Below are 8,824 nucleotides of genomic sequence, written 5' to 3'. Positions count from 1 at the left end.
GATGGAATCAGCTCATAAATGAAAGGAAAACAGATACATTCCTACATTATCATTGACAAAACCCTGTAATATCCCATAGATCAGATAACATAGTAGCCCTGCTTGGTGCTAAGTAAATTACAGTATTTTTTACTGCCTTCTGAAGCAATATGAGAGACTTTACTGACCTTCGCAGCCTCTGGTTCAGAATCTTATTCAACACTCTAATAATTATATAAATAATATGAGACACATGGATTGGATAGTTAGACCTCTTTGCGATAAGGAATTGGCTGGATGGTCACACTCAAAGAGTTCTGGTCAACAGCTCAATGTCCAAGTGGAGACTGAGGAGTGGCGTTCCTCAGGGCTTGGTCTTGGCACCAGTGGACAGTGGGATCAGCTGTGTGGCACAGTTGACACTGGATGAAATGCATGCCACCAAGAGGGGCCTGGACAGCCTTGAGAGGTGGCCCCATGTGGACCCTGTGAAGTTCAACAAGGCCAGGTGTGAAGTCCTGCCCTTGGTTAATGGAAATTCCCAACTGGTCAGAGAGTGAATACAGCCCTGAGGAATAAGGATTGGTAGATGAGAAGCTTGACATGACTTGGCAACAGGCTCTTGCAGACCAGAAAGCCAGTCATATCCTGGGCTGTATCAGAAGTGTGACCAGACAGTCAAGAAAGGTGATTTTCCCCTTTCCTCTCAGGAGACCCCACCTGAAATACTGCATCCAGCTCTGGGGCCCCCAGCACAGGAAGAGCTGTTGGATCAAGTGCAGAGGAGGGTCACAAAGGTGGTCAGAGAGCTGGAGCATCTCTTCTATGAAGACAGGCTCAGAAAACTGGGATTGTCTACTCTGGAAAAGAGAAGGCAGAGCAAAGAAATTATAGAAGCCTTCCAAAACTTAAAGGGGACCTGCAAGAGAGCTCTAGAGGGGCATTTTGCAAGGGCACATAGTGACAGGAAAGGTGAAATGGCTTTGTACTGAAAGAGGACAGGTTTAGATTAGGCAATGGGAAGAAATTCCTTACTGTGAGAGTGTTGAGAACTGGAACAGGTTGTCCAGAGAAGTTGTGGATACTCCATCCCTGGAAGTGTTCCAGGCCTGGTTAGATGGGGCTTTCAGCAACCTGATGTAGTGAATGTCATCCCTAGTGAATATCAGGACGTGGCAAGTCACAACTGTGTGATCTTTAAGGTTCCTTCCAACTCAAACAATTCTATGATTCTGTGCTTGTATCATGACTAGAAAATAAATAGATTGCAAGCTTAAATTAGTTAGAAGAGCCCTATCCTATATTTGAACATTAACTAGCTTTTAAATTAGTGTTCTGTCCTACCAAATTGAAGTTCCTTTTAAATGGGAAATATAATAAGGTAATTGAACCAGGGGAAATTGCAGCTATTAATTTTGCATATCAGGACACCTACCTGAAAACTATTACTGTGACTTCGTACAACTGAGACAGAAGAAACCTCACAAAAAATGAGACATAATATTTGATACAGTCAAAGGAACACAAGCAAAAAAGTATTAAACACATGGCTATTTTTTTTCTAATGAATAATTGCTAAAGAGCAAAAGTCCAAGGAAGGTAACACCAAAGAATCAATCAACCCCTCAAGCACGTTGTTCTATGCTCCTCCTTTTTTTACTTTGCAAACACTTTATTAACTATATGTTACCCCAACTATATCTTAGTTGCTTAAATAACCATTTATATAACTTTTACATCAAGATCATTAAAGCAGTTCTGTTGGTACAACCTAATGTCGAAATCTTCTTGTCAAAATATCCCTGTGGCAAATTAGCCTTGAGATGTAGCCCACAAACAGTCCAATACATTGAAAAAATGGATCTATTCACCCCTTCTCCTCAAAAAGCTGTACTAGTTTGCCTTGATCATCCTATGTGTAATATGAACACCCAGTGCACCCAAGTAACAAGATTTCATGCCCTTAGTATAGCCAACCATGTAACATTTCATCTTTGTTGATAACATTTGGTGTCACTTTTCAAAGGCTGAATTAAATTAGGAGCCTGTCAGACTTCCACAGACAATGCACCTGAGCTTGAGCTGTCTTCTACTTCTGAAGGACAAACAATAACTCTCAGCTAATTACTCTCCCTTCTAATACCTCTGACTCACCGCTAATGGGAAATGAATTGATGGAAAAATGCAGGATTTAAAGAAAAGGACATAGTTTGCCAAGTAGCCATCCAATGCCCCTTTAAATTCCAAGGGTATCCTACCTGGACACCCAGCTGTCACTGCAGAAGGGCATAGGTCTCCCATATGTTCTGTGTCATACCTGCCAGCTCCTAGCAGATTTCTTGGGCACTCAAGGGAATCTAAAATATCTCTGAGTACTTCAGCTTAGCCACTCACTTAACTTTGACAACAGAAAAATCCCACAGAAGTGGAAAAAGTTCCTTTCTAATTTAATATTTGGAAGTATTACAGTTTCTGGTCATCAACTAGATTTTGATGCAAACTTCTCAGAATTTTTTACTCATTTTCATAGTGGTGTTTTAGTTTTGAAATCTATCAGAATTCATGTTATTGTTTTTAATCCTACACATAGTGTTTTAAAACTGTATGGATTGACATTTCACTGTACAATAACTCCAAAACCTGAACATGTTTATGGTTTAGCTGCCATTTTTCTGGCAAAGCAAAGAGTGGACAATAAAAGGAAAAAAGATTTCACATTTTAAGAAGGCAAAGCTGGTTTCTAGGAAGATACACCAGCAAGGCTCTGTTCCCTGTGTGTTCTGGGTGTTACTGGCTGCCCCTGACCACCCATGAGGTCACATTTAGTCTGCTCTAAAGGAAAACTAACACAATCATGAACAGAAGATATTGCTCCTTCTATACTCCTGGAATGGACTTCAGAGAAGAGAATAAGAGTTCTCTCTTTCACTCAAAAATGAATGCTGTTTTTTTTGCTGCAGACAGAAGAGTCCTTGCTTTGACCTCAGTGGCAATTGAGAGACGGGGCAATACATAGTTCTGATTAACCCTGGAGTTCTTTACAGGCTCTGAATAAATCCATGATGCTGTAAGATTGCTGGGAAAGTTTAATCATGAGCTATTCACAGTGGATTCAGGAACACACCACTCACAGATATCTGTGTTTGATGCATGTCCTACAACTAGAACTACATCCACACCTATTACATCTGTCCTATTTTCCATCTGCATCCCAGCAGGCTCTGTGGGACCCCTGTGCCCCAGCACCTTGGCACTCCAGTCTGCTGGGGATTGTCTGCTGCGGGTGCCTTGACAATCCAGGAAGACTTGGCACATCATCCAGCTACTTGGGCTTTATGGGTACACCAAGACAGGATGTTGTGTCCTCCTCAAGAACAAGAAGAAACAGCAGAGGCTCCCCTCACAACATCAGAAATCCAGCATTAAGACTAGCATTGTTGCTTGGTCTGTCTTATAGTTTTTTTTAATAATCTCTTGATTATTATGAATCAATCCTATTTCCAATCCTCCGCAAGACTAGACCAGTTACTTCATTATAAAACCAATGAAGTAGTTGGTGTAGTCTCACAGAGGATTAGAAATTCCTTGAGAACAGGAGTTTTGGTTAAAGCAGGAGCACTCCCTCTTGTCCCCATATAAACTTACAGTGATTAACACAGCTGTAGCTCCTTGCTTGCACATCAATCTAACACAGCTGCTGTGTACCTACTGCTGTCTGAAAGCTGCCTCTGTCAGGGCAGTGCATTAAACAGGCCTCATTCCCCAGGTTTGGTTGTCTTTTTTTATTTTCAAAAGCAAGGGGCAGAAATATGCACAGCTTTCTGCCCTGGGAAAAGAAGTAAGGCAAAAATTGTCTACTGTTCCCTTATCATGCATCAGGGAAAAACTAATTAGGTTGCTGAAGAGATGCTTTCCAGAGCAACTGCAACTGATACTGCAGCCCTGGAGATACAGGTAGCCAAGAGAGTCTTCTTCCACCTAAAATGGACCTAAAATCTCTGAGTACATTTGCATATCTCCATCACATCCATATCTCCAGCTGACATCCTCTCCCTCTGAGATTGGCAATGTTCTCTGTGCCTCATACTACAGATTCCCCTTGTTCAATTGCTGTTTGATCTCGTTTGCATAGGAGAAGCTGTCTGGAGTTTCTGGAGGTCTCAAGCTATGAGTATGCTTGATTCATGTGTTCCTAAAACTGGATATTCATAAACTGAAGTTAAAACTCAGATTGAAGGCAGAGATGGTGGGATTGCAGCTACAGAAATTTGGACCTAATATTAAACTGCTCCTGGATTTCAGCAGATAAACACAAGCACTGCAATGAGTCATGCTGGCTTGAGGTTTGAGGTGACTCTGACTAAGATATTTCACTGAATTTCACAGCAAAGGAAGTTATGCTCTTTTACTCTGAGTTGTGCATGATGGGAAAGCCTGTGCTACAAAACTGGTACCCAACGGTCTTGTGAAAGCTCACAGAGCTAAAAGTTCATGGCTTTTGGTCTGCAAACCCCTGGAGAATCAGCTATGAGAGGAAACAGTCCATATTTGGCAGACAACTGAGGATGTAATATCCAGAACCCAGGGCTACACAAAGCAGCTGAAGAAGTAGTTCTGGACATCTGTTGGGGCAGGCTTAGGAGAACATCCCAAACCCATATGAAGCCACTGCTGTGATTCCTTCTTCATTTAGAGAAGCCAGCAAAACAATAGAACTTCTCTTGCATTTAAATGCCCTGTAGTTTTTGACAGACCTGCTGCCTATAGTAGGTAGTAAAATGCATAGAGTAATATTTCATTCACAGCTCCCAACTATTTTATTATTCACAAGACAGGTGAAAAAATCTGTATGGTGAAGATAAGGTTACGCTGCCTATGATCAGCTAGCAAATCAATGGCCATGCCAGAGATAGTAAATGTGTGTGCTTATTCACATGCATTATCCTCTGTCAGTTGTTGTGCCCTTCAACCTAGCTGGGGTTATTAAAATTGGAGGTGTGTAACAAAAGCAAATGATAGCTTATCTACATAAGAGACCTGGAAAACAGTGTGATTCAAAGCCTTTATTCTCAGGTGAGACCATATTTACTGCAGGGAGAGAATATTGAAAAAATCACCTGAGGGCCCAGTTTCCCCTCATTAATTTTACCTTTTAATTTTATCTGTAGACAGCTTAAATTTTTAATTGCTAACATAATTTCCTTGATTGTTTTTGAGGTGATGAATTAGATGTGACTGATCCTTACTTTTTGCAAGGGCTAATGTTCCTGACCCTTAATAAAATTATTCAATAATAATGTAACTGCTCATGGAGCCACCATCTACTATGTATTTCCTGTTTCTAAAAAGATCTTCTTTGACTTAGTATACAGGAAAGAGCCAGGTTACAAGTTATGTGAGGCATCTTTCAAATTAAAATTACATTTACCTCTTAAAGCTAACACAGGTACACCAGAATAAATTTAAATATAGCCCACGTATTGAGGCAAGCCTGTCCCTCACCACCAGTGACTTATGAATGTATTAACAAGACTCTTGTGCCTTTCAGTCCCATGCAATCAAACTCTGGCTTTAGGGCTAGAGTTTAGAGTCTTTCCTCTTGCCCTGTAAGTTTCTGGAGCCCATTGTCATGGTTAGCTTGACACAACATTAGCAGACACACCTGTGTTCCTTCTTTGGTGATGTAAATCCCAGAGTTACAAAAAAATATTTTTTTTCACCATTGAGAGTTTTGGGATATTGATCTTCACCTCATCTTACCTCATACACTCTGAAAAAAGGAAAAGTTTAAGCTGAATGTGTTTTGATTGTGGAGGAAACGGGAAAATGGACTGATTGATGCCAATTTGTGTGAATTTTCTTGCATAGCCTTCAATGGATAACTTCTCTCATGAGTTTCAGTGTTTTGATTATTTTTTACTTATGATTTTAAATAGTTTTTAAAATATCTTATTTTCACTGACCTTTTTTAATAGAATTTTCTATTCAAAACCTAAGAGGTCTTTCTGACTGATAGAAAAACAATACATCCTGCAAGTAATGTCTGAAATTCCATCTGTCTAATTGGTGTGAAAGACATGCCCTTAAGAGCCACTGTAGCTCCTATTTGATATTTGAACCAGTTGTAGTTTGACAAAAATCATAGACATTTGAACAATAATAAGGAGAAAAGCAGATTTTATGTAAACCCACAAAAATATGAGCCTTTCCACTACAGAGGAGCAGCTGTTCATTTGGAATGCATGTATTTTCTTGCATAAGTTTTTCATACCATCAGGTATAATATAATGCTTCCTTGAGTATTTTGAAGAGATACCCTAGAAGGTCATGTTGCAGGGATTGTAATTGAAACGCTTTACCAAGGAAGAAAAGGCTTAGGAAGAAAATAGGTCTTTGCTCTCTCATTTTCCTGCTTTAGGTTACTAATTTTTGCTATATACACTTTTTATTACTCATTTACAGAGAGTAGAATGAGAAAAAAAAATTCTTGTATTTTGTGTCTCTTTCAATCTCATTTTTGTTTAGTCTCCATTTCCCTGACTAGCAATCCCAATTTATGCACAGAAAGGTGTTCAGCTGCTGACAGGAATCAGCCATGTGCTGGGTTGCCAGGGCAGCTCTGGGCAGCACTGCCCTGCTCTCTATTTCTAAAGAGAAGCCTGTGATGATGGCAAAATCCAAAAGCCTGTTATTTAAAATGTCATTTACAATATCTATAGTCTGAATATTTATATTCTGAATATTTGCCCTTTGTTTCTGTCATACTGAATTAATTAGATTTCTGTTAAAAGATGCATCTGGATTTGTGCAGAAAATCAGCCCTTAAACTGTAACAAGCAACTCTGCTGAGTTACACTCTCTGACAACAAAACTTGGATTTTACCAAAAGAAAAATTTTATGTACATTTAATCTCTAACTTGGCATATACTGAAATGCCAGTCAAGAAACTGGGTTTTTTTTTTGTGTGTGTTCTATTACAACTGCATTGGATTCACCCTGCCGAGTGGTTACAGTTGGAGGCTCTTGTGGAATATAAAGCTTATCCAGTGTTGATCTGTAGCACCAAAGCAATCACAGTGTTGACAGAGGAAATTATATTTCACAAAGGCAAAGGTGAAGTGAGTTCCTTCAATCTAAGTAAATTTGTGTGATGCTGTGAAGGCAGCCTCCCTTTCATGTTGCTAAACGTGAATAAATATTCCTTTCTGGGATGACTTTATGACATGATAGTACTTTAAAATGAATAATTTCTGTACCCCAAGTCACTCAGTATATAAGCCTAGAGGGGCAGGTTTTACATAAGGCATAGATTTAGTTTGTTGGAAGGATAAATAATCTTAATAATATAATGCACTGACCTTTCAAGTAAAGATGGAACAAGAACACACACAGCCAAGAAAAATAGGAACAGCAAAAAGTAAATACGTAAAATGCTTGAGAATGTTTAAAAACAATAACCCAATTATTCAAAAATCATTCAAACTGAGATTTTTTCCATGCCTTGGCCTAAAAGATTAGTTTTCATTTAATGATAAGTATGTGATGTAAAAAAATCAAGTAGTGTATTTATAATGGTTCACATCTGTTTCTGCAGTGTTATCCACAAGCAATAAATTTCTTTCCCATAGACTTTAAACCAACATTTTCATCATTATCCTTTATTCCACATTTCTCAGGCGATGAGGGCTGGGGATATCATTCCATACTAACTATCTTCAAGAACAGATAGCTTCCCTTCAACACCAGTTAATGGATGTATGTTTTGAAAACCAGACAGATCAAACCTCTATATTTGAGTTATTTAGTCCAAGCAGCTTAGATATCTCTCACTTCTAGTGATCAGGTTAGACAGATGCTCTTGGCCAATGCTGAGGTTCACACAAATGGTATCAGAGGCTAGGCCTTCATGCAGGTACTGTGTTTTTGCTAAGACTCGGTGGCTACAGGACTCAGGAGGTGAGAAATCTTGGTTTATAGCTTCATCTTGTTTTATATAAAATAAGGAGCTGGATGCAGTTTTCTTAGAAATGAGAAAAATTCCGCGATCATCAGGAACTAAGAGGAAACAAGAAACATCTGCTGGAGATGGTTAACTTTCTACTAGTGACTGAATATGCACTGAATCAGATTTTAAAAAAAGGTGCAAGGAAAAGGTTGAGTCTGTAGACCAGAGAGTTATGTTCAAGCCTCTGACTAAATGAATCTCCAGTTATTTGCTCAAAGTAAACAAGAACAACAAAAATAACTGGCAGAGAGCATTTACTCTAACGGCCCCAAAAGCCTAGGTGCAAAGATGCTCTCTTGGCACTTGGGGGACCAATGGCTAGTCCTGAGGTGAATTTAAGCAAAGTTTAAGGGGCTGAAAGAAAGCCTTCCATCTGGGAAAAAAGCGTATTAATTAGTGTCTCAAATTTTTTTGATCATGTCATTTCATGCCTCCATAAGAAGATGGCCAAGAATCCTCACCAGATACTTGTCTCTCCTTATGTTGCTGAGGCTCAGCTGAACTTCCATGTCTCCAGGTCTAATGAGCCCAAGGAGTTTGAGTTATGAACTTTCTACTCTTATCCTTTCTTCCTCTTTCTTTCTGTTCCTTATACATTTTCTTAAGTGTTATTTTTATGCCTTTATATTGCTGTATTACTGCAGGAAATAATAACTAAAATGTCTACATATCTGCTTTCCATTGCAACTGAATTTTTCCAAAGTAAGTCCATATATATATATATTTAGATATAAAAATATAGATACACACACACACATGTGTATTTATAACCACTGATCGTTCAGTGTCATTTCACTCTAATCCACCCCAAGGGATCTATTAACAAAAACTTGTGTTCC

The sequence above is a fragment of the Zosterops lateralis genome (assembly GCF_965231275.1).
Source record: "Zosterops lateralis genome assembly, chromosome: 5".
NCBI classification, from domain to species: Eukaryota; Metazoa; Chordata; class Aves; order Passeriformes; family Zosteropidae; genus Zosterops; species Zosterops lateralis.
Note: the sequence above shows the minus strand (reverse complement) of the source record.